Consider the following 26,292-nt stretch of genomic DNA (forward strand, 5'->3'; position numbering starts at 1 on the left):
TCCCTTGGACTCTTTTCCTTTTGATTTTCACCCCAATTTGCATTCTTTTTCTTATCCTTTCGCTCTCTTTTCAACTTGTAGCAATCCTTTTTCATATGGCCCTTCTTGCCACAGTGGTAACACTCAATGTTCCATGCCTTGGATTTGCTACGAGACTTCCCTCTTTCTTGGGACTTCCCCCTGAACTGTGACCTGCCCCTTTGCACATTTAAGGCTGCATCCTGCTTGTTGCCATCCATAGACTTCCGTCTAATCTCCTCGGCCAACAAGCTACCCACAACATCATCAAATTTCAATACTCCACCAGGTGCAGAGTTACTGATAGCTGTACAGAAGGTATCCTATGAGGATGGCAATGAACATAAGAGAAATATTGCCTTAGTCTCTGCATCAAAATTCATCTTCTGAGCCTGAAGCTGGCTGAAAATAATATTGAATTCATTCAAGTGAGAAGCAATGGAGACCCCTTCCTTCATCTGTAGCTCAAACAACCTCTTCATGAGGTAAACTTTATTAGAGGCAGTTTCCTTTTCATAAGTGGCACACAGTTTCTTCCACAAATCTTCCGTAGTCTGCTGATTTACTACTGTGAAATAAACTGACTCTGCAAGATGAAGTCTAATAGTAGATTTTGCTAATGCATCCAACTCATTCCAATCATCCTCATATATATTTGCAGGCTTAGCTTCAACCCTGCCAAGGGTTTAATCTGCTTCTTTTGAATAAGCACATCCCTTATTTGTTCTTTCCACAAAGAAAAGTTTATCCCATCAAACTTTTTAATGCTAAAAAACTCCTTTTCAAACATGGAAGAGGATGCCATGATGCAAATGAAGCAAAAATCCCAAATGCTAGTGCCTACAAGAGAGAATCACACCAATTACTAGGTGCACCCAATTGTGTATGCCACAATAGAGTGAAATATCACCAAAACTCATGTCTCAAAGCATCTGACTCATGTGCACATACTATGCATCCATATGAGCAAATCTGGCCCAAAAGAAAATGCCAACTGCAATGGCAACCCAAAATGCCAATAAGTGCCAAATGACCTTTAACCCCCACAATTCTCAACATACAAAGTTCCGAGGCTTTTTGTCACCTATAGATATATCGGTGTTGTCCTTTGTAGTATAAGTGAAGCTTAGGACCTTGGGTCATATTCCGGTGAGAGACGTAGGCTTAAGTGTGGTAAGCAAACATAGTGCATGCATGTGTGAAAGGAACACGCATCATCATGGTTGGGGTAATGAAGGCTTTCACCTTCATTGGGGGTTGAAGGGTTTTAGGAGGAGTTTAAGGGGATTAGGGGGAGGTTTAGGGTTTAGAAGGAGGTTCCAAGGTCTAGAGTTTAGAAGAGGTTCAAGGGTTAGAAGGAGAATCCAAGGTACAGGGTAGAGTACATGGTGGAGAACTCGTCTCCCTCATAGATCATGGAGGTCAAGGGTTGAGTAACTAAGGGTTTAGGGGGAGCTTAGGAGTGGAAGAGGAAGAAGGTGTAAGAGCATGGGGGGGAAGGAGAGAGAGGAGAAGGGATAAGAAGGGAGGAGGAGGAGGAACGAGGGGAGGAGGAGGATGAGGGAGGAGGAGAAGGGAGGAGGAGGGAGGAGGAGAAGGGAGGAGGAGGGAGGAGGAGGAGAGGGAGAGGATGGGTTGAAAGGTTGGAGGAGAAGGGAAGAGGAGTTGCAAGGTTAGGACATGCTTTTGGTCATGGAGTGCAAGGAAGCATGGACACTTGGAGGTAATTGCTTGGAATACCAAAGTAGAACTCAAGACAATGCCCCAAAGAGTGTGGGCTTCATTCCATTATGGGGTATTTATACAAGTTGGAGAGATTCTCTCTCTACATGTAGGAATTTAAGACATTCTCTCTCTACATGTAGAACTTGCATATAGAAGTTGCATGTAGGAGTTGCAAGTTACAAGTAGGAGTTTCATGTAGAACTCGCGTGTAGAACATGTATGTAGGATTTGCAAGTAGAACTTGCATGTTGAGGATTCCTAAGAGAGATTATTCCTAGCCTTATGCAAGTACAAGTGGAGCTTTGCCGCTACTCTACACACACATTCTGTACTACCTAAGTCCATGTTGGCACAAAGATAACATACTCTTGGATCCATTTTATTACCCGCAGGTTATGGCTTATTTTGATTTTTGAGTTGGGATGCCATGCGCATAACCTCAGGGTTGTTGAGCTTGTGGCATGCCAAACACTCCTGCTTAATGATTTTGCACCATACAATTTGTGGTATGTGGTCAAAAAGCTTATCTTCTTTTGAAGAGAGGTAGACGACTGTGAATTTTGGAGGGGATCTCGTTGTTGCTGAGGCTGCGGACTCTATCATCAAATCTTCTTGGGAAGAGGTTTGGTGGGGGTCTCGTTGCTAAGGCTGGCATTTCTTGCTATCTTGCATACATGTTGGATGTGATTGCACCCATAGCATTGAGCTTGTAGATCGGTTTGTATGCAAGTGTGATATTTGTGCATTTAGGAGATGGCTGTGATTTTTGGTGGGGGTCTTGTGGCTGAGGCTGCAGACTCTTTTGCCGATTTATCTTGAGTTTTGGCATAGCTTCTTGTCCTGCTTGTGAATTCATTGCATGATTTGAGAGTATGGAATGAAAGTGGGGGATACTATTATTGATGCAATCTATCATGTGTCTATGCAAAATTGTGTGAGTGCACGTGATCTATCGATTAGGTAGGGACTAACTATATGCTTATTTCTAGGATTTCATAGGGCAAATAAAGACTCAATCATCCCTAAGTGGAAATTGATTAGGTATTTCTAAATGTGCAAAAATGTGCATATGCCAGTGAGTGTGTGTGTAAGAATCTAGTGCAAACTATATGTGCAAACACGTGCATATGCTAGCGAGTGCACGTGTAACAATCTAGTGCTAACTATTGAAGATTTGGGGTTCCCAAAACTTCATTTTTTATCGGGGATGGCTTGCGTGTTGAAGTAGTAGCGCTTTAGTCGGCTCCTGTTTATGGTTGTGTTGAATTGGACTCCATCCAATGTTTCTAGTAGCACAGCTCCGATGGGATTCATTTTTCTTACTCGGTAGGGTCCTTGACCTAGATACTTCAGTTTTCCCTTGTGTAATTTGGCATTGTATAACAAGACCAGGTCACCTTCCTTGATGTCTTTGGCTTTAAGATTCCTATCAAACCATGCCTTTCTTCTGCAATTTTTTGTTATCATGGCATGGTAGGCAACTAACCTTGTCTTTGTATGCAAGCTTCTCCAATTGATAGAGTCTTTCTTTCAAGGATGCATGATCTCCCATGCATTCCTATATTGCTATGCGTAGGCTTGGTTTTACAAATTCTAGTGGGACCATAGCTTCAAGGCCATACACCGATTGAAAAGGTGTATTCCCTGTACTGACCTTGAGTGTGGTTCAGTATGCCCATAAGGCTGCAATTAGTTTCTCAACCCAATCAGAATGTTGTGGTTCTACTACCTTGGTGAGGATAATGCATAATATTTTGTTGGTGGATTCGGTTTGTCCATTCCCTTAGGGGTAGTAGGGTGTACTTTTTCTATTAATTACCATAAATCCAGACAAGAGTTCTTGGATTACCTCATTCACAAAATGTGTGCCTCTATCCAACACAATTTCAATGGGCCATCCAAACTGGGTGATCACATTCTCATATAAGAATCTTGCTATGCTTCTGGCATCTGCCTTTCTGACTACATTAGCTTTAGCCCATTTGGTAAAGTAATCAGTGGTCACAATGATGTAGCGTGCCTGTGTTCCCTTTGTTGTTGGATGGATGGGACATACATAATCAATCTCCCATTTTTCGAATGGTTTTGGTGCAACAACTATTGTTAGGGGATTGAAGTCCTTGTGTTGTGGTTTAGTAGTCTGTTGGCATACATCACAGCCTTTGACATATTCATAGGCATCTGCCCAAAGTGTTGGCCACCAGTAGCATGCGAGGAGGAATTTTCTTGATGTGGCTTCCCCTTGGAATTGTCCTCCTACAATGCCTTCATCAACTTCACTTAGGATTGGCATGATCTCATGAGGCATTACACATCTTCTTAAAACTTGGTCCTTGCCCATCTTGTATAGTTGTTCGGCAATGAGTTTATACAGTGTAGCTTTTAAAATTAGTTTTTTGGCATCCATTGCTTTCATTTCAGGGGGTAGTCTTCTTGCCATTAGGTACCCAATGATATCTCCACACCAATTTGGAATAGCATCTATCTGAAATAGTATGGCATCTGGCAAGTCATATTCTACTCTAGTGGCTTCTTCACCTGACTTTACACGAGATATGTGATCGGCAATGTTGTGTTGGGCACCTTCGCAAACCACTATTTTGAAGTTGAATTCTTGAAGCAAGAGGAGCCATCTAGTTATTCTTCCTATTGTACACAGACGGTTCACAAGATAAAGCAATGCTTGATGGTCAATGTAGAAGATAAAATCAGTTGCCAATAGATAGTGTCAAAATTTCTTAACACTATACACCATTGCTAGGGCTTCTCTTTCTGTGGTGGTATACTTGATCTCCACATCATTGAGTTGACGACTGGGAAGTAGAATGGGTAGTCTTTCTTATGTTCACTAGGTTGACAAAGCACACTCCCAATTGCATACTTGGATTTATCAGTATGAACATGAAAATCAATATTCCAATTGGGAGATATAAGGATGGGTGTTGTGATTAGGCACCACTTTAAAAGCTCAAAGGCTTGGTTGCACTCTTCTATCTGGCATAAAAATTCCACTAATAATTTGTAAAGTGGTCCTGCTATCATGGCATACCGCAAGATAAATCTTCTATAATAGCTAGCATGTCCCATAAAGACCTATACACCTTTGAAATTTGTAGGAGGAGGCAATTCCATGATGATTTTGATTTTTTCTATGTGAGTTGCAATTCCATGTTGAGAAACAATGTGTCCCAAAACAACTCCATGGGTGACCATGAACTGGTATTTTGTTGGATTTAGGGAGATGCCATACTCCCCGCATTTGATTAGTACTACTTCAAGACATTTGAAGTGGTTTTTTTTGTTCGAGTGGATGCACAAATCATTCAAGAACACCTGTAAAAACTTATTTAGAAATGACTTGAAAGCTGTGAACATTACTCGTTGGAATGTGGCTGGGGCATTACAAAGGCCGAATGGCATGACTCTATACGCAAAAATACCTCATTCTGTAGCAAATGTTGTCTTTGATTGGTATGCAGTAGCAATTTGCACTTGTTTATAGCCACTGAATCAAGATATATATCTCGGAATCTAACACCTTTTATAACACTATTTCTGTTAAGGGTAGGGGATAGTGATCTCTAATTATGGCAGCATTCACATTCTTTAAGTTTATTCTTAGCTTCTTGTTTCATTTAGGCATGATGATGATGGGTGAAACCCAATCAATGTGCTCTATCTCATAGATGAATCCGGTATTTAAGAGTTTTTCCAGTTTGTCATAAACCATGGTGCCATACTTTGGATTTGTTCAATAAGGTCCACATACCTTAGGGTGGGAACCTTCCCTTATAGGTATCATGTGTACTGCCACATCTAGTGAAATTCCTTTCATCTCTTTGTATGACCATGCTAGGTAGTCTCGGTATTCCATTAGGAGTGCTCTGAGCTTGGTTTCATCTTCCTGTCAAGGCTGTTTCCCAATGAACACCAAATTTTCTTCCTCCCCTTCAAGGGCGATGTTTATTGTTCGAGTTTTTGCTGGTCCCTCATAGATTGGAGTCTCTCCAATGCTATCAGTTTCTTGAACTTCAGATTCTCTTAGTGGTCTTGGCATTGCTATGGGGACACTACCACGTGTAATTCTTGAAGTATTCTGGCACTTCTCAAAGACTAGCCTCTGATGGTGTTGAACTAGCCTAACATGTGCTATGGGTACAAGGTGGCATAGTATCATTAACCAATTTGTTAGGCTCTTGGTGACTTTCTTTTTCTAAAGTCTCTTAATCGAGCTTCATTTGCACACATGGCTTATACTTTTGAAACTTCTTACGTTGAGAATTATGGGGTATCTTTTCCACTTGTAAGGTGTTCCCAAGTAAGGGTTCATTTGGTGTGCATACTCCATCAAGTTTATCAGGGGACCATTCAAGAGGAGGTGGCTCAGATTTTGAGGGAGTTGGCTTTGCAAGATACAATTCGATGATCTTTGTTGGACTCGTTCGAATTCATTGAAGTGTTTGGTCTTGGCTTTGTGGAGATTTCCTTCTTCAGCTTTCTTGCGGCATCTTTTTCTGTTATTCAACTTTGGGAAGCTCGACCCCCATTAGGTCATGTAGAATGGCTAAGTCATTGTCAAAGACTTAATCTTCAAATTGAGCATTCTCAGCCTCAGTTTTGAGGTCCTAAGGAAAATTTGAGTCATTATTGGTATGGGTACCTTCTTCAGGTTCATTATTTGATCGAGGTTAGCCATAAAGAATGGTGCCTCTAGATCAATTGGTTCTTCATGTGTGAGTGGAGGATCTACCTGTATGACCCTAGCATCTATCTGCGAGAAGATGGGGTCTAATGAATGGAAGTTGTCAATGGTTGCCAATGTTTGTATATCCAAATATTGACATTGCTTTGTGTATATGACATTGCTTTGTGTATTGCCTGCTATGGGAGCTGATTTTCTTGAGATCGTCATTGAAGAGGTTTCATCCAACGCTCTTGGCACAATTGGTTTTATTGCTCCTACCCCCACATTCGCATTGACTGCGGTGTCACGATTTTGGATTGTCAGTCTATCAGTTCCCCAATCATGGAGGACTCATGCTTCACGCAACCAAGGACGTCCCAGCAAGATTTGATAAGATTTATTGAGGAGATCCAAGAATGTAAATTGAGGGAAAAGTGGACTCTTGCGACTTTTGTTGAGTCCACGCTATTCACTATTCCCAAGGGTTTTTCTCATGAATCATCGGCAAGGCGTATGTTGAAATTAGCCTTTTGCATTGGTGGGAGACCCCATTCATCGTAGAGCTCCTTGGATAGGACATTGACACCCGCTCCACCATCCACTATGGATTGGACTTCATCATATGCCTTGTGGATCAATGGCATAGTGATGTTGTTGCATATGTCATCTCTCTCACCCATCCACACAGGGATATCTTCTATATCTTTGATAGATGAAGGGGGATTTGCGAGTTCAATCCAGGCTTTGAAACTCTCCTAGAGATTGGGACAATTCCATAATAGGATTCCAATGGGAATTGACACAGGGAAACTTAGAATGCTAGAGAGTGCAGATCCTTCAAGTTGGTGTGGCGGTACATTATGTTGTGGGTTTTGTTGTTGGAATAGAGGCTCGAGTACAATATCAATACTCAGTGGGTCCAAGTCAAGGATTGGATCTTGTGCTTGCCTCTCAGTCTCAAATTGAGCTTGTTCCTTTTGTACCCATTGTTAAAGGGTCTGAAATTGAGCCTTCTCCACTTTTGTATTCGAGTATGGAGTTTCTTTTATTTGAGGCTCAGGAGCTGATGTGGATGAGCTTGGCTACTCATTACTTGGCAGAGGTAGAGGCACTTGTGCTCTCTTTTAAAGAAGTCATCTTGATTGAATTGGAATATTAGGGTCCTTTGTGGCCTCTTTTTGCCGGTGTGTAATTACATTCACAGGTTGTGATATTACACTTGTCGGCCCTAGACTTTGATGGTCCACCCCAATAATGCTGATTGGGATGTTAGGCTTAGCCTCAGTGTGTTATGGGACCTTATTTTTCATGGGACAATCCATACAGGCATGGCCTATGCCACAATCTCTGCAGAGTAGTTGGAAAGTAGCAGGGCTACCACGATCATGAGGGCACTCTGCAATCCGATGATTTTCTCCACAACTATAGCACTTGATTGGCGCTTGATACATGTTGGGCTAACTTGATTCGCATAGAATGGTATTAAACCTTTTGTGCCTTCCAGATAGTATACTAGGTACTCAGCTTCATACTCAAATGGCCAATCCACTTCCTCATCTTGAAGTTGTTGTAATGGAATTGCCAAAGGAAATGGATTTGGCAGTCTTAGATATGGTTGTGGATTTAGATCCCTGAGTAATTGTGGGACTTGTGTCCGAAAGGGAACATGATTCAGCCTCGAAGCTGGGGGTGCTTGTGTAAACGCCAGTTGCCTGTACACTGGTATGGGTGCCAATTGGTATTGTTGAGGTCGAGGCAGGTTGTTGCGCATGTTGAAGATGCAAATATTTTCATCATGGCCACCGACTACGCAAATATGGCACCACAATTTTGGCAATTGATTTGCTTGTGAAGTGATCTTGGCTCTTAGGACTGGGCATTCATTTGCTGCATGATTGGCCATCCAGTGTGGGCACCATACATTTTCTCACCATGGATAAGTCTGAGGTGGTGGCTGAGACATGTGAATCTTTTGTTCCATGACCTACATCATTTCTTCTTTTAGCTTCAAGGTCATGGCCGCTAGGCGATCTTCATTAAACGTTTTGATAGTAGAGTTGGATTTTCCCTTTTTAGAGTGCTTATCTCGTGCACTAGCTCTTCCATCATCACTCTTGGTGTAAGAGTCGGCCATGCCATCATCGACGTCAATGGCTACTGCATGAATAGCACTGAATGTTTCGTAACTACTAATCTTTTTCATGTCTTTGTGGATTTTCTTCCTTAGGCTTGTAATGAACCAGGCAATGAGATACTTAGCATCGGAGCGTGGATCATTTTTAGCAATTAAGCATGTCATCTTGCCCAAGTACGTGCGTACATCTTCCCAACGACCTTGTTCGAGCTTGCTTAGTTGGAGAGCGGGATCTTGTAGTCTCTCCATTTGAAAGCGCCTCTTGAATTCAGTTTGCAGCAGGTCCCATATGGCTCTTTCTTCCACTAGGAGGTCTAGGTACCAGGCTTCATCGGTTAAGGACATGGGGAACCAGGCGACCTTGGTTTCATGGGATTGATCTCCACCCACTTGGCATGTGGCATCAAAATGCTGGAGGAATCGGGCTAGATCGCCCCTACGATTATACCAAGGGGTGCCTACCTTGATTATTTTTATTATTTTTGCCAAAATTTTTGTGATTGTTAAAGAAATTGTTCCCCTCCGCATCGAGGTCAAGATCCCCATCATCGTGAGACAATGCCCGGCCATGTTGTGTCATGGAGGAGTCAAAGGGATTTCTTGAATTTCAAGGAGGGAATTGGGGTAGAGGATTGTCGGAGGCATTGGCTATAGAGGAGTTGTAGTTTGATGAGCATAGTTGTCGGATGTGTTGGCTAGAGCATAGCTACATGTAGATTTGGCCAGAGGTCAAACGGGTGTCTCTATCATAATTGTGGGTGTTGATGTAGTTGTGTTAGGGGGGTTACATATGTGCTAGTTGTGTAGGGACCATCATGTTAATAATGTGCCTAGGATTGTCCCATGTGTGTAGGGAAACGTGTGGGTGTGCATCGATTGTCAATCAGCACTCACAACGGAAATTAATGAGCGAATTACTACAAAAAGAGGCCCACATAGGGGACCAAATTAACGAGTGCTAGGGATGCTGAAATGGTGTGCAATGGGCTGCAAAAATGCCTTGTAGTGTGGTGTTTCCATGTGTAAAACCATGGTTCAAATGGGGTCTAGTTTGGGTCCTAAACAGGCGAGTTATGATGTGTTGAAGTAGGGGTAAAATGTGGTCTTTTTTTGGGGGGATCCTTGGCCTTAAGCCTAGTGTGAATGGACTTTAGTGGGGTAATTGAACTAGGCCGATTAGTCTAATTAACCAGTTATCCTAACTATCTAGTTACTCTAGCTATTAGTTAGAGTAACTAGGTCAATTTAACTTAGTCAATTTAGTTAGCCTAACTGAGGCCTAACTGAATAGTTAGTTTTACTAACAGTTATTTCACCTAACTTAACTATAGTTTACCTAACTAACTAAGAGTAGCTAACCTATAGTTATACTAACTTGAGGTAGTAAACTTAACCAAATGCTAACCAAATGCTAACTTAACCTAGTCTCAAACTAACCTAACCTAGATTAGTGCTTAGGTTAGTTTAGGTTAGGTCTTTTTTATATAAAAAATAATTTGGGGGAGGGGGTGGAGGGATGGGGAAAAGGGAGGAGGGGAGGTGGGAAAGAGGGAGGAGTAGGAGAAAGAGGGAGGTGGAGCTAGAGTGGTGGTGGAAGGAGGAGGCACGGGAGAGGAGAGGGGGTGGAAGGAGGAGGCGGCCTGGCATTATGCACACGCGAGCACAGGAGGAAGCGACATAGGAGAGGTGATGCGGTCGGAGTAGGGGGCGGTGGAAGGGTGGTGGGGTCAGTGGAGCTCTCGCACAGAGGTGACGCGATCAGTGGAAATCCGTAGAGCCACCGCGGGCGCGGCCTAGGCAAGGCAAAGGAGGGTGCGATGCCTTAGACCTTTAGTAATGGAGTTAGGGGAGGGGGGTTGGGGCAGGGTGAAGAAAGGAAGGGGGGGGGGGGAGGGGGGGGAAAGAGGGAGGGGGGAGGAGAAGAGCAAAAAGGCAGGGGGGGGGGGATGCAATTCTAAGAGTAAAAGAGCTTGGTTATACATGTCCTTTTTATATTGTAGAGAGTGTAAAGGCCTTTCCTTAACCTATGTAAAAATGTCAAAGAGAACATGATGTGGTTGGGTAGTCATAGTTGTGAGGTTGCAATAGCCTTGCTCCAATGTATTTAAGAATTGAGATGACAATGGAATATTATAGTATGTGTTGATTCTTGAAGCAAAATAAAATTTGAAAATTTTGAGGAAAATCGGGACCAACCCCCTCGCAGTTTTGTCAACAAGCAGGCTGTGGAGGAACGAGGCTTTGGCCTCATCCTTATCCCTACATGTGTCGCACCTCTTGCTTTGTCAAATGCCTTGGAGGAGCAGCTTTTCTTTATATTGCTGCAAGATTGTTGAATTCTTCTTGGTCTCTCGATCTCCGATTGAATTCTTCTTGGTTGTTGCTCAATCTCCACTGCTAGGGATAGCTCATTTTTGGCAAAGAGGTGACTTCATGAATCCCTAGCTCGTTTTTGGTAAGAGGGGACTTCACGAAGATCATGAAGGTACCTACCTTCTTCTCAGTAGTTTCTTTGCATCCCTCTCCATATCTTGCCACTGCCTACATTGAATCATCTAAAGTTGTTGCTTTGCCCTACTTCATTTCATACCCTGCTCATCCCTAAGATCATGTCACAGGCATCACCACTTTAGAAAGGAAATCCAAGATTTTTGTCGGAAGACTATTTGTTCACCCTCTTCATGGTTCACCCATCAACATTTGATTAGTCTGCTGAACATGAAATGTTTATTGACAAAAGATTCAGTTTCTTTCAGTGGCACAGTTCGTTGGAAACACCTTTCGTCGTCGTTCGTTTCCAGCCAGACCATTTTAAAAATATGGACTTAAAGAAGAATACGTATGTGTGGAAATAGGGGTATGCGTACCTCCAGTATGGATTCAAATTTAAAATTGGACTTCAAACTTTTTTCAAACATAATTTACATCTATTTTTCTATTTTTCTTATTTTAATTCTTATGTCTAGAAAAATTTGTATATATAGAAATTCTAGGATTCAATTTTCAAATTGCACTTAAAATTTCTTATTTCTTTGATTTCTTTGAAATCTATTATTTCAAATTTATATTTTTCTATTTACAACATATATTCTTTTCATTCTTAATTTAATTATTTTAATTTAAAAAATGAATTTTTAAAATTTCAATTCTAAATTTATATTTTAATTATACTCTAAAGACTTGATTATATCTCTCATTTGCCTTGTTTTACTCTGAAGAGTGTACTTCTATGTAAGTTTAGTTGCCTTACTTATTTCTTATTTTTGTTTAGAAGATCATGCTCACTCTCAATTAAAATTATTGATACTCATTTTAAAGGATTAGAAATTGAATTTTTAATTGCAAGGCGACATTTGGCTAACATCAAGAGTCCACAAACACACATATGGATCGATTTAAGAACTCTAAAGATGTGGCTCATACACACATACATGTCCATTCTAATAGTATGTAAATTGGCCTTGGGTTGATTTACAGACTATGAAGATGTGATTTGAAGCATAACCATAGACACACATTCTAAGAGCATATAAATCGAATTTTTCAATTCCTTGAGCTCTAGAGTGCCTCACAAATGCTTAGAGCTAGCTCCTCCTACATTTCCATATAAGGAGGTTGAGAAGCGGTCGTTGATGTGTCTACAGTAGTGGTTGCCGCACCTAGAAAGCTCATAATTGTCTTGATCAAATGCATTATATATGGAGCACAAATACTGGTCAGTAGTTATCACATAGCCATGCACAGAACACTTTTGAAGGAACATTGAATGGAGAGCAACTTACAGGTGCGTCTATTTGCACGTCTATTCGCACGTGTCTAAAGGCACGTCTATATAGCAGACAGACGCATTTATAAACGTGCATATAGACGCGTAAATAGATAATCTACTAGAAATTTTAAAAAACTGTCCTCTCCCTCCTCACGTTTTCCCTTCCCCGCTCTTTCCCTCTCCTCCTGCTTTCCCCTTCCCTTCCCTCCCCTTCCTTCCTCTCCTCCTCCCTTTCCCTCTTCTCTCGCTTCCCCCTCCCCTCCCCGCCCCTCCCCTCCTTTCCTCCCTCCCCTCCCCTCCCTTCCCCTCTCCTCCTGCTTCCCCTCTCCTCTTCTCCCGCTTCTCTCTCTGAGTGGTGAGAGGAGGGGAGGGGAGGGACGGGGAGGCGGGAGGGCAGGGGCGGGAAGGGGAGGCAAGAGGAGAGGGGCGGGGGAAGGGGAGGCGAGAGAGGAGAGGCGGGGAGGGGGGAGGGGAGGGGAGGGGGAGGCTAACCTGTTGCATGCGCAACAGGTTGGGCCGCACGGGCATGTAAACCTCAAGTTGTACCGTCAATATCTGTGGCGATAACTATGGTATCTCCGACAAGAGTAACTACAATATCTGCAGTGCAGTAACTAAAGTATCTCCAATTGTACCTACACCATCGAGTGTTGCAACTACAGGAACAAGGAGTGATCATGGAGCAGATTCAAGTTCCACAGCTATTCCCAGAAAGAGAGAAAAAATAACTCCTACTCCACATGTAGATCGTTCAAGTGCATGTTATTTAAAACCAGGCAAAAAATTGGATACTGATGATCAGGAGGATCCACAAGAAGAAGATACAAGTCTCACAAACTTTTCTACAAGTGTGGCAGACTTACATCCTCCAGAGGATGAGGGGTACATTTGGGGATTTTCACAATTCAGCATGGCCACAATGCTTATTGATCGAGCTACGTTATTCACAAATCAAAGAAAGCTAGATAAGACATTTGCACGCAGATTATAGGAAGATGCGAGGAAAGCAAGAACTCCAATTGCCACTAATATCACTCTTCGAGACTTCAAGAAGATAATCCTACATTGCCTGCTGTCACATTTCAAAAGCACGTGGACTTTCTTGATGCTTTTGAGAACTTTAGAAGGAGTGACTTTGTTCGTGGAGAGTCTTTGTACCAAAGCCGATATGGGACTGACATCGAGAAGAGATACATGCTGGCAAAGAATAGATTCTTGGAAAGATGCAGGTTTAAGCCCATTGATGGGCAACACTTTTGTGAAGCTTGCAAGATCGCCCTTGATGATGGAAGAAAAGGAAACTTGCCACAGATTGAGTGGATGGAAAAGTTTCAATGGGTCATTTGCCATGTATGCATATTTAACGATGACTCAAAGTACATTCTAGAATCCAAAAGGCTAAGCTCCATTTAGGTTGAAAAAAAAGTATTCTCTTTTTGAGATCGTGATAAAGGCAAGGGAGTTATGGGTGGGCTGTGGAAAGCCACAAATAGTGAAGGGCAAGAGACCTACATCTGAGTACATGGCAAAGAGGACTCAGTTCTATAGATGCTTGAAAGGTGTTGTAAGCAATATGCAAGGCATACCAAGTAATAAGGTTGAGGCAAAGGATCTGAACACCACCATTGCAAGATACAGGGATGTTACTTGCATTGTCTTCCGCGAGGACTCAGTGTTTCAGAGCATGGTGGATGTTTGCCAAGCATATGAAATTATACCACTTAGTCCACTTAGATCACTTATACCACTTAAATCACTTAGTCCACTTAAATCACTTATACTACTTAATTCACTTAGATTACTTAAATTACTTAGTCCACTTAAATCACTTAAGTCACTTAAAACATATAGTCTACCTAGATCACTTATACCACTTAAATCACTTAGTCCACTTAACTCACTTATATCACTTGAACCATCATTACAGAAGAAGAGTATTATAAAGTCATATATGAAGTTTACAATGTACATAATTATGCAATAGGATCCACATCTACCGTTCCCTGAGTGCTTGGTCTTGCACCCTGCGAATCTATATTAGTGAGGTCCTCAAAATCTAAAATATCGGTGTCCTCAACTGCATCCAAATCTCCAAAGGACTGTCTATAGCGTGCAAGCTCAGACTCCAATGTTTGTAAGTGTGCTTGTAGGTCCTTGATCTCTTTGGCTTTTGTGATGCAATGCGATCTTGTAACTCCTCAGCAGTAACACCTTGTTGACAGAGAGCTATGGTAGGTAATGTCAAAAAACCCACCAAAATCTGCAGTACTTGGATGTCTATTCAGTGCGGTTGACTTTCCCTGAATTGCAAATCATCGTAAATGCGTGATTAGAGTTTCTGCGGGCCCCGTACTTGGTGATGGTGCACAAATGTCCAAGATTTTCAAGATGTGATGAGACATGGCATACACATCCTGTGCAACATCGATAGGTGGGGGATTGGTGCAAAGGCACTCTGGAGCAACGTGATGAAACCTAGCAATGGAGCTTTGCATAGTGTTGGGGCTATCACTGAGTAATGCGGGATAGTGCTGCATGGGGTCATCATTCCCCAATCACAAATGCCCAGATACACCTCCTCGGATGACTTCGAGAAGTGTAGCATAATGTTTTTGCATGCAAATCATTATGCAGGACTTTGTGTTGGTGCATGTAATGAATAGTGCAAACTAGTGCACTTAAAATATCAAATACATGCAGACGGATCCGTGGAGCTCTAGCAGGCATTTTCACATCATCTCTGTGAAACACCGGAGATAGTCGCTTTCCGTCATGTCCGAGGTAGGTTAGCCATCTTTTTAAATGATTTCCATTCCAAAATGGAAATATTATCATTGGGATATCATCATGGACTAGACCTATTGGCTGGATGTACGACATCGCCTAAGCATGTGGCTTCTTCCAATGCGTTGGCCTTCAATGCATCAACGGACACAGAAACCCTCAGCACCTTACATGCATAACTCTTGTCCCTTTCAAAGGGAGTGATAAGAATATTGCACATGTTGACTAATCCTTTCGTCCATGTGCCCACAACTGCACTAGGCGTGAATCGGATGTCTCGTCACTGAAGCAGTATGGGCCGCATGGGTCTTGGCACTTCTACATGATCACGCAAGCCATGTGATGTGCATGGTACTTGTGCAAGCAAGAATGAAGAGATGGAAATGTATCTGCTTGTGCATTTGTGGTGCAAGCGAGAATATGGGAGATGAAAATTTGTCTGCATGTGCGGTAGGAGGCACAAATGGAGGCACAAAAGATGTGGTGAAATGTGATTGTGCATGTGGTGGGAGATGCAAAAAAGGAGGAGGAACTTCTAGGTATGAAAGATCTTGGAAAAAAGGGATATGGGGTTTGACATGTTATGGTGGATGCATTGGTGCATACGCGTGGTGTGGCTGCAGTGGTGCTTACGACTGCGTTGGGTGGAATGCAACATATGACCGGGGACGTGGGTGCATTGGTGCTTGTGGTTGTGGTGGATGTAATGCAGCATCTCACTGGGGGCATGGGTGCATTGATGCTTATGGTTGCGGCTGTGCTTGGGGGCGCGGGTACATTGATGGAAGGGAGGTCGAGGTAGCTCCTTTGCCTTTATAACCTCGCCACGCATTCTTGATGTACGTGACCCTGGCATCTACAATAGGACCCTCCCACTTTGTGTCACATGAGTTTATGACTTGATCTATTTGACCGAGGCATCGTCGGCCCTCCATCGCTAAGTGGCACAAATATTGGTCTATAGACTCTACTGTGAAAACATCTAGAAATCAATCATGCAAGGTCCTCCCTCCACGCTCTGCCGTTGTCCTCACCAAATTTTGTACACCACTTTTACCATTTTGGAAAGCTGTCTCAATGATGTCTTGATCAACATTCATTAAGAAGTGTACATTCTCATTTTTTAGCACCTTCCTTTGAGACTTTGTGAGATCAGGTTGTTGACACTTCCTCTTCTCACCTGCATGAGCCATCTCATATGTAGTAAGCTGCAACATAGAATTCAAAAAAGAATTCAGTGCCAGATGCAATAAGAAAATCAATGCAAGCAGTCTAAGAAATGCAAGCACTCTAAGAAATTACTTAGGTATAACCTCTCAACTCAAGCTCAAGCCTAAAATCATGTAACATACTATAGAAAATCAAAACACAAAAAATGACCTAGGTATAATCTAATCGTGGACTTCACCATCTAACACTAGGCTTTAACTGCAACACATAACTATCAAGGGACAGTTGAGTGCTAGACTAAGTGTCTAAAAGCACATCGCATGATTTCTAACTTAGGCTACAACACACAAATATCCAAGGACACTTGAGTGCCAGACTAAGTGTCTAAGACAACGTCGCATGATATCTAACTTAGACTGCAACACACAACTATCAAGGGACAGTTGAATGCCAGACTAAGTACTTGAAAACATATCTAAACTTAGACTATAACACACAACTCTCAAGGGAGAGATGAGTGCCAGAATAAGCATCTATAAAAACATCATTAATCTTGGACTGTAACACACAACTCTCTTAAGAGAGATGAGTGCCAACCCAAGAGTTCCTACAAACAAACATTTTTATACAAACTAAGACTGCAACACGCAACTCTCTTAAGATAATTATTTATATTATAATTAAAATTGCAATACACGACAAAAACAGACTGCAACACATAACTCTCGTAAGAGAGATGAGTGGCAGCCTGTCTACTGTTATGGATAAAATTGTCTAAGGAAAAAGGCATTAATAGTGTGTGTGTTTGTATATGTGGCAATAGTATAATAAAATATGGTGTGCATAGGGCCGAGGGTTGAGGTGGCAGGGCATGACCATGTGCCACCCTTCCACGTAAGAGGACCCATAAGGTGTGTTGTACATAATCCATGATAGTAATATTATAAAATGTAAGGTGGCATGGCTCCTCCATGTGCCACCCCTCCACCTAGGCTGCATTTAGTGAGATATGGCTCAAAGTCCATGGGAGAAGTAATATAAAATAGGTGGAGATGGATATTATATTGAGTTATTCCCTCCATATGGGATAGGCCCATGTGGGGGAGGTATAGAAGGTCCAAGAGAGCAAGTTAAATAATGGGGAAAGTAGGATGAGGTGGCAAGATTCCTTGTGCCAACCCTCCACTTGTCCTCCTAGAGGTTTGAACATATTATAAAATTGGGAAGAGACCAAGGGAGTATCATAGGCTTGAGATATGGGGCTTGATTTATGTGGAAAATTGAGGCAAAGGGTTGTCGCACACAATTGAGAGTGCGTAACCGCCTAGCCCACATGGGAGACTTTTCCACACACACCATGCATGTGGGAGGATACATTAATTGGGAGAGACCCCTCTTTTGGCTATAAAAGGAGGGGGCTATTCCTTGATGAGACATGCTCATTCTTGTAAAGCCACCTAGCTAGTACTTTGATATTTCCCTCTCATCCTTTCTTTCAAATAAAGTATGGTCCTCTTTCCTTGATGTCTTACATTCCTCTTCCTATCATGTACATGCTTCTCCTCCCCCTCTCCCTTTCCCCTTGCGTCATAGTCTCTCTCTTCATTCCCTCCCCTTCTAATTCCTTTTTTCCCCTCCCATGATAACGGTTTGCCCTCACGATATCCTTTCCCCTATGGCCCTCGAGTGTCGCCATGCTTAGCGTCTAGCCTTTGGTCTTGAATTCTTTTCCGGCTAATAGAAATGGTGTGGCTGTTGGGATCGAAATCTTCATGGCTAGTGGCTAATCTTCTACTCATATCGGTCGCATCTACAAAATTGTACCATCTGTGCTCCTTCTAAGCTAGTGCATGCGCATTCAATTCGCGCATCTACTGTGTTCACCCGCGCGACAGTTTTCTGGGCTGCTGCGTCTTCTAGTCGCGATAGTCTTCTCGCTCCACGCGTCTATTGTGTTCACCCACACGACAGTTTTTTGGGTTGCTGCGTCTTCTAGTTGTGGACAGTTTTCTCGCTCTGCGCATCTACTGTGTTCACCTGCGTGACAATTTTCTAGGCTGCTGCGCCTTCTGGTCGCGAACAGTTTTCTGAGTTTCTGCAAAATTGTATCAGTAGATCCCGTGCCCCCTTGTCTCTTCTCTTTCTCTTTCTCTTTCTCTTCTCCTTCTCCTCTCTTTTTATTAAAGAGTAGGATTTGAACCCAAAACCTCCCCCTTCACAAAAGGGAGACTTATCATTGGGCCAACAAGTTGGAAGTGGTGAAAATGTAATGATTTTTCTTTATATATTGAAATCTTGGGAGCTGTAACTCTCTAACTGTGGGGAGTTTGCTCTTGCTATAAAAAGAAAAAGTACTTCATTTCATGTGCTCTATTCACATCTCCTGCTAGATCGCCGATTCAGAACTTCTCCAAGCTCACTTCACGGATATACGCCACACGAGGAGGGTGGATATTTATTTAACTTCTCGACGCGTTTAAGGATTTGGTACCTGGTCCTCCGCACCTTACGGCTACCAATGCACGAGATCTCTTCCTTGATCTTCATGTCAACCTTCAACGGCTGATTATCTAGTGCATTGTTCAAGGAGATGACGGGTGGAATGATACATCGTGGATGATTCATGGTGAAGAACTACTGATACACTGGGAGAACTTTGATTTTACCTCTACTCATTGTGCGGTGATCGAACTACTTGCTACTTCAGAGGTAATTAAAACGGTGTCCTTCATCGAAGGGTGGGATGCTCCCCAAGCTTGGGGGGAGATTTGGCGCATCTACTTGTTAATTCCTGTGGATAAGCTCATCCTAAATGGTTTATTCTCAATCTCACTACAAAGGTTTTTAGGCCTCGGCTATGGTTGGTAATGTTTCGACCAAGGAATCCATTTGTACCTAATCAACCTTTTGTGCCTCATTTCGAGCTTCAAGTTATAATTCTTTTTGGTCTAAAGATAAACTATCAACAAAGGATTGCAAGTTTATTTGGTGCTGATCGTTTGGCTCAAGTGTTGAATTCTCCTCACCCTCTCCTCCTACCTATCTTGGACTATCGAGAAACTTGGGATGTCTGAATTTTAGTCTTGGTGTGATGACATCTTGGATCCTTCAATTTGATGGAGCTTACAAACCTTCGACCAAGGCTGTTGGTGTGGGTGTGAAGCTCACTTCACCGGGTGGTGAGGAGTATTGTTACAGCAAGTCTGTACTTGCAAGTACTTGCAATCAAGCTGAGTACTCGGCGCTCATTTTTGGGCTACAAAAGGCACAAGAACATCATGACAAGCAACTTGAAGTGCAAGGAGATTCTCAACTAGTGTGCGAACAAGTTAGTGGAAGGTGGAAGGTGCGGAGCAAAGGCTTGGTTCCACGACATCAACAAGCATTGGAACTTTGCAACCAATTTGAAGAGGTAAAAATTTAGCATATCCCTCGAGCTCAAAATCTAGTTGCTGATTTCTTGGCACATGAAGCTTGTACTTCAATCACGCATGATGCGAGTGGAAGCACCACCCCAACAAAGCCGCAAGCCACGAAGGAGGGTGATCATTTGTAAGGAATGCAAAGGTTATGGTCATCATGAAACTTAGTGTTGGGCATACTTGATACGAGTTCACCGACTTCAGAAGATCATCAGGAAGGTCCTCAAGGACATTGCTCAAAAGAAGGATGCCAGGCCGCACACCCCTTGAAGAAATAGCATGGCGACTACAAGAACTGGAAGAAGGTGAAGGTGATGTGCAAGCTCTCCAACTGTTGACATTTGTCATGGCATTCTTGTTTGCCTTGATGAACAACCTCATACAGCGCCACGTCTCTAACCCTCACTTGTAAAGAGAATGTGATATCATGAGGGTTGGTCCTTTTAAGATTGTCTATGTGCTATTCTATGCTGAAGATTCTTCCCATGTAGTATTTTACAATACACCAATCACACCCTACCCTGCCTATGTGTGCTTTGTGGATGTATCTTCACCCGATTTTCAGTTCAAGCTTCCTCTTTCTATTGTTTGTCCATAGATAAGCCTCGTCTTGCCACTCTCTTTTCCATCTTCCAAGCATGGCTAACATTCCCGTGTTTTGTGGATGAGTGGAAGAAAATCCAAATGAGTATCTTGTTGCCTTCAAGCGCCGTTGTGTTTCTCTCAACTTTCTTACTGAAGATAGATGGCTGTTGGTTCTTCCCACATTTCTAGAGGGTTTGGCTCAAGTGTGGTATGAGAAGCAGGCTGAAGACGTTCGCCAAAGCTGGCCAAGGTTGACAGCGGCAATGATTGAGTATTTCAGCAAAGAAGAGGAGCTGGAGAATGTGTATCTACAGGTGGCAAACTTGAAGCAGTCAAAAGGTGAGATGGCGTGTCGATATGTGGATCGAGCGACCGTGCTCCTGAACCGTTTAATTGCCACATAGGAAGACAATGCTGGATTTCGAGCTGGAATGACTCAGCATGTGCGGGGCTACCTTGTAGCAGGAGCAAGTAATGAATTCTGCCTCAAGCTTAAATGGGAGAATCCAGAAACTATGGTGCTAGCACATGAGATTGCTCAAAAGTTTGATAAAGTTCAGTCTGACCCCACTTCAAAGAAGACGATTGTCCCTCCGCAACCCCCTCAATTCCTGCAACAACAACCTGGGGGGTCTAACTTAGGGGCATACCCCCACCCCTCATCAGGGATGTGTCCACCGCCTCCACCTCAAATGTATGGTCCTCTCTTAGATGCTTACCCTCAACAAGGTGTATACTCTCACCCTCTGCCTCGAAGATTTCCCCAGCCTTGCCCACGAGCCCCCCTCCTTTCTACTCCCTCGGCCCCTCCACCTAAAGAGGCCCCCCCTGCAACAGAACCTAGAGTCAATGACCTAGCCAAGGCCCTGAATGATCTTCGGCTTGAGATGGTGGGCATCCGAAATCAAGCCAACCGCCCTCCCAGAGACCGTGCTAATGTTGTATGCTACGAGTTCCACCAGAAGGGTCATTATCGCATGGAATGCCCCAATATTCCAAGGGTGAATCTTCTAAGTGAGTCTGGCACTGAGGATTCTGATGTAGAGATCGTTGACCTTGGGAAAAGAAGTCATACCACCTCGGACCCCTCTCCAACCGGGCCGCCCTAGGAAGAAGGTGTCCTTCTCAGAGCCCTCAGATGCTGAGATGGCAGATCCACCAACAGAGAAGACTAAAAGATCCTGCAGGAGTAAGTGGTCGCCCTCGGATTTTCCCATCGGCTCGAGGCAAGAAGACTACTCGGTTGTTCAGGATCTTGCTCATTGTTCTTTAAGCATCACGCTCCCTCAAGGTAAGAGAGGTATCTTCTATCTCTGAAGAAATTGATCGGCACCCATACACAGTCGATGTCATCATAGATAATTGTCGTGTCAAAAATGTGTGTGTTGATGGGGGAGCTACATGTAATATCATGGTGCCCCGGATCATGAAGAAATTGAATTTGAAATGTACAAGGCGTTCCTCCACTCGAATTAAGGTAGCAGATGGTCGACGACTTGCCACCCTGGGAGTCATTGAGGATTTGCCCATCACTATCAATGGGTTGACCACCACCATCAATTTCTATGTAGTGGACATCGAGGATACAGGTAGGAGTTACCCAGCCATACTAGGGAGACCATGGTTGAGAAAGAGTGATGCAGTCAACTATTGGAATACAGGACACATGTCTTTTGGCGCTTCTAAGGAGAAGATCCCGGTGCAACCTGGTGCCATGGAACTGGAAGAAGAAGACGAGCAAGACAGTGATACTCTCTCATCCTCGGTGTCTGAATCAATGGAAGAATTAGACGGGGGGGAGGAATTCTCAGAGGAGGAAGTTTACATGATGGAGGTGTCTCCAACCCTGCCACTTGCAGAAAAGGTAACAGCTAGTCCTCAATAGCTTGAATCTATGCTTTCCCCAGACCTCACTCCAAGTGAGAAAGATGAGTTCCTAGAAATGTTCAAAGATTTCCCTGACCTCTTTGAAACTAGCTACCACCACCTTCGCCATGTGACTGCCATAGAGCACAAGATAGTGCTGAAGCCTGATGCGAAGCCTGTGGCTCAGATGTATTGGAGATTAGGGCCCTTGTAGACCGATGCTTTGCGCTCGGAGTTGCAAAAGCTGGTAGAGGCTGGGTTTATTGTTCCGATTCACAATATTGAATGGGTTTCACCAGTGGTAGTCACCCCAAAGAAAAACAACAAGTGGTGGGTCTGCATCGACTATAAGAAACTCAATGCAGCCACCAAGAGGGATCATCATCCTCTGCCCTTTCAAGACCTCATTCTTGAGAAGGTAAGCGGTCATGAGATGTATACTTTCTGTGATGGTTACTTTGGGTTTTATCAAATCAGAATTGCTGAAGAAGATGTGCTTAAAACCACATTTGCCAGACATTTGCATTCAAAGTAATGCCATTTGGCCTCACCAATGCTCCTGCTATCTTTCAAAGATTTATGCAGATGGTGTTTGCTCCTTATTTGGGGGATTTCTTGGAGGTATTTTTAGATGATTTTTGTATATTCTCGTCAGGTAAGGAGCATGTCATGAAGGTTAGATTGGCCTTCCAAAGGTCAATGATGCAAATGGTAGTCTGAACCCTGAGAAATGCACCATTGGAGCCACTCAAGGGAGGTTACTGGGACATATTGTCTCATCCGAGGGCGTCAAGCTTAACCCCGAGAAGGTAGAAGCCATCCTCAAGCTCTCCCCGCCTACAACCAAACATCAGGTACACTCATTTGTCAATCTAGCAGGATACTATCGCCACTTCATTGATCAATATGCTACTTTGACACGACCCATGACTATGCTATTAAAAGATGGGATTGATTTCTCTTGGGATGAGGATTGTGATCATGGGTTTGCACAAATCAAGAATGCTCTGGCTTCAGAACCCATTCTACGCAATCCAGATTGGTCAAAGACTTTCTATATCAATCCTGGGTTTGGTGAGCACACTCTGGTAGGTATTCTTCTCTAGCAAGGGGAGGATCGGTTCAGTATCCCGTTCGATTTGCTTCTCGACAATTGCTCGTCGACACTGAGCGACGCTATTTAGAGGCTACCAAGCATGCCTTGTCTTTGGTGTTTTGCATTGAGAAATTTAAGCATTATGTGGCTGGAAAGTCCTTCATTATACTCACTAGCACTGGTCTTGCAAAGTAGGTTCTTCAATCACCAAATCCCATGGGCCGGTTGGCCAAATGGTTGGCAGTTCTACAAGAATATGATTTTTCTTTCAAAATTGTAAAAGGGGGTTGTTCCAACTTGAAGAATGCTTTGATTGATTTAGAGGAGTGCTATTATTAATGGGCAGTGTACCAACCGCATCTGCAGCTAACAAGTTGGTGACATAAATGCACAATAGTCACCCTGGCATATCACGAGTGGAGCTCGATATCTCAACATCATGTGCCACCTAAAGGGATTGCTAGCCACATGATCTACCCTCTCCTTGCATTAACCTCTCGCACCATATGATTTGAAAATGATGTTTAGGCAAATGTGTTCTTCAAATTATCCTATTTGTTTGATTGAGGTAGGATGTCATTGGGATCATCCTATGCACCTAACAGTAGATGGGCCAAATGTGTGGCTATGCCTACAATAGTGCTATGTTGCAAATGCAACACATGCACTCCCTACATGCTCTAAGTTGCTTCACTCTTCAATGGAAGATGCACACACAATAGTTATTTAACGGTGTTATTGAAAAAGGGATTTAGATGTACATCCTTGGTCTTAATTCATTTTCAAAGAAATTTCAAACTTTGTGTTAAAGATGCTACACTTCCCTAATTTGAAAAATAATATAAAAACTACTTTAATCTCTTTTTTAAAATAAACGAAATAGATGATTTTAGAAAACAAAATATATACGTTTTGACATTTAAATAAAAACTTCACTAACTTGAAAAATAATATAAAAGCTACTTTAAACTCTTATTTTCTTTTTTTTAATAGATAATTTCTAAAAACAAAATTTAAACGTTTTTATATTTAATTAAAGACTTCACTAATTTAAAAAATAACATAAAAAATATATTAATCTCTTTTTTTTTAATAGATGATTTTAAAAAACAAAATATATACGTTTTGACATTTAAATAAAAACTTCAGTAACTTAAATAATATAAAAGCTACTTTAAACTCTTATTTTCTTTTTTTTAAAAGATAATTTTTAAAAATAAAATTTAAACATTTTTCTATTTAAATAAAAATTTCACTAATTTGAAAAATAACATAAAAACTACTTTAATCTCTTTTTTTTTCAATAGATGATTTTAAAAAACAAAATATATACTTTTTCACATTTTAAATAAAAACTTCACTAATTTTCAAAATAATATAAAAACTACTTTCAACTCTTGTTCTTTAAAAAAAAAATTTATTTTTAAAAACAAAATTGAACCATTTTTATATTTAAATAAAAAATTCACTAATTTGAAAAATAACATAAGAACTACTTTAATCTCTCTTGTTTTGTTTAAAAGATGATTTTAAAATACAAAATATATACATTTTGACATTTAATTTAAAATTTCACTAACTGCAAAAATAAGATAAAAACTACTTTAAACTCTTGTTTTCTTTTTTTTAATAGATGATTTCTAAAAACAAAATTTAAACGTTTTTATATTTAATTAAAAACTTTACTAATTTAAAAAATAACATAAAAACCACTTTAATCTCTCTTTTTTTTAATGGATGATTTTAAAAAACAAAATATATACGTTTTGACATTTAAATAAAAACTTAAGTAATTAAAAAAATAATTTTAAAAAAACTTTAAAATGCATTTTAAAATTTGAAATATTTTATAATTAATTAGATATTCCTATAAACTAAAATTTAAATAAATTTTCGCAAAAAAAAATTGCTACACTTAAAAAACCTTACCTGGAATCTCCTGCTCCGTCCATCTCTGTCGCTTCGTCGTTCTCCGTCGCGGTCCTCCGTCGCTCCAGCAATTTCCTCGATTTTGATGAGGAGGAGGTCGAGCGAGGTTTGAAGAATGAGGGGGTCCCTCTCTTTATATATGAAAATTTAGGGTTTCAATACCACAATCGAGGTATGCCGATGCCACGTACCTCGATCGTGGTATTTGACATGCCACATACATCATCGGTCCAGCATACCACTTGCAATGCAACATACCTTGATCGTGGTATTTGACATGCCACATAGCCATCGGTCGAGCAAACCTCGATCGAGGTATGTCAGTTGCTAGCATAGTACATGTCGGATGCCACATACCTCGATCGTGGTATTTGACATGCGGCCATGTCATCAGTCGAGCATACCATGATCGAGGTATGTGGACTTGCCACGGTACCTCGATCGAGATATGTCAGCCGCCATGTCAGATGCCACATACCTCGATCGTGGTATTTGACATGACCCATGTCATCTATCCATGATACCTCGATCGAGGTATATAGACTTGCCACGATACCTCGATCGAGGTATAGGTGTCTTACCATAATACCTCAATCGAGGTATAGGCTCAGGTATAGGCTCGGTTTGGTGGATTAATATGGAAGACCTCGATCGAGGTATTGGCTTGGTTCGGTTGTCCTCGTGTGCCAATTTCATTCGAGATGATACCTCGATCGAGGTATTTCACACCGAAGCAAAACCTTTGTATTTTCACTCGAGGGGGTGTCACACTCCCCCACAAGTGGTCCAAAAGTGGACACCCTTAGCTTGCTACCTCCCATAACTTGAAACTAAAATCCTTGGTCAATAAAGACCACATGGAATCCCACCATAAAGGTGTGAAGATAATGGGAGAGAGGGAAGGAGTCTCACTTGAGGCTTTCTCACAAGCACAATGGGGGAATACACACAAAGGTGGAGACTGAAAACAGTTTTCCTCTTCTTAGTTGTGTAAGCCAAAAGAACTCAAGTACAAAGAAAATAGAAGAACCCTATATGTGGGTCTCAAACCAAACTCAACTAACTAAGGTGGCATACTAACTGAGCCACAAACTAGAGTAGATAAGGATA

Source organism: Dipteris shenzhenensis, chromosome 21 (assembly GCF_047967505.1).
Source record: "Dipteris shenzhenensis isolate YYH24624 ecotype China chromosome 21, Dip_SZ_1.0, whole genome shotgun sequence".
NCBI classification, from domain to species: domain Eukaryota; kingdom Viridiplantae; phylum Streptophyta; class Polypodiopsida; order Gleicheniales; family Dipteridaceae; genus Dipteris; species Dipteris shenzhenensis.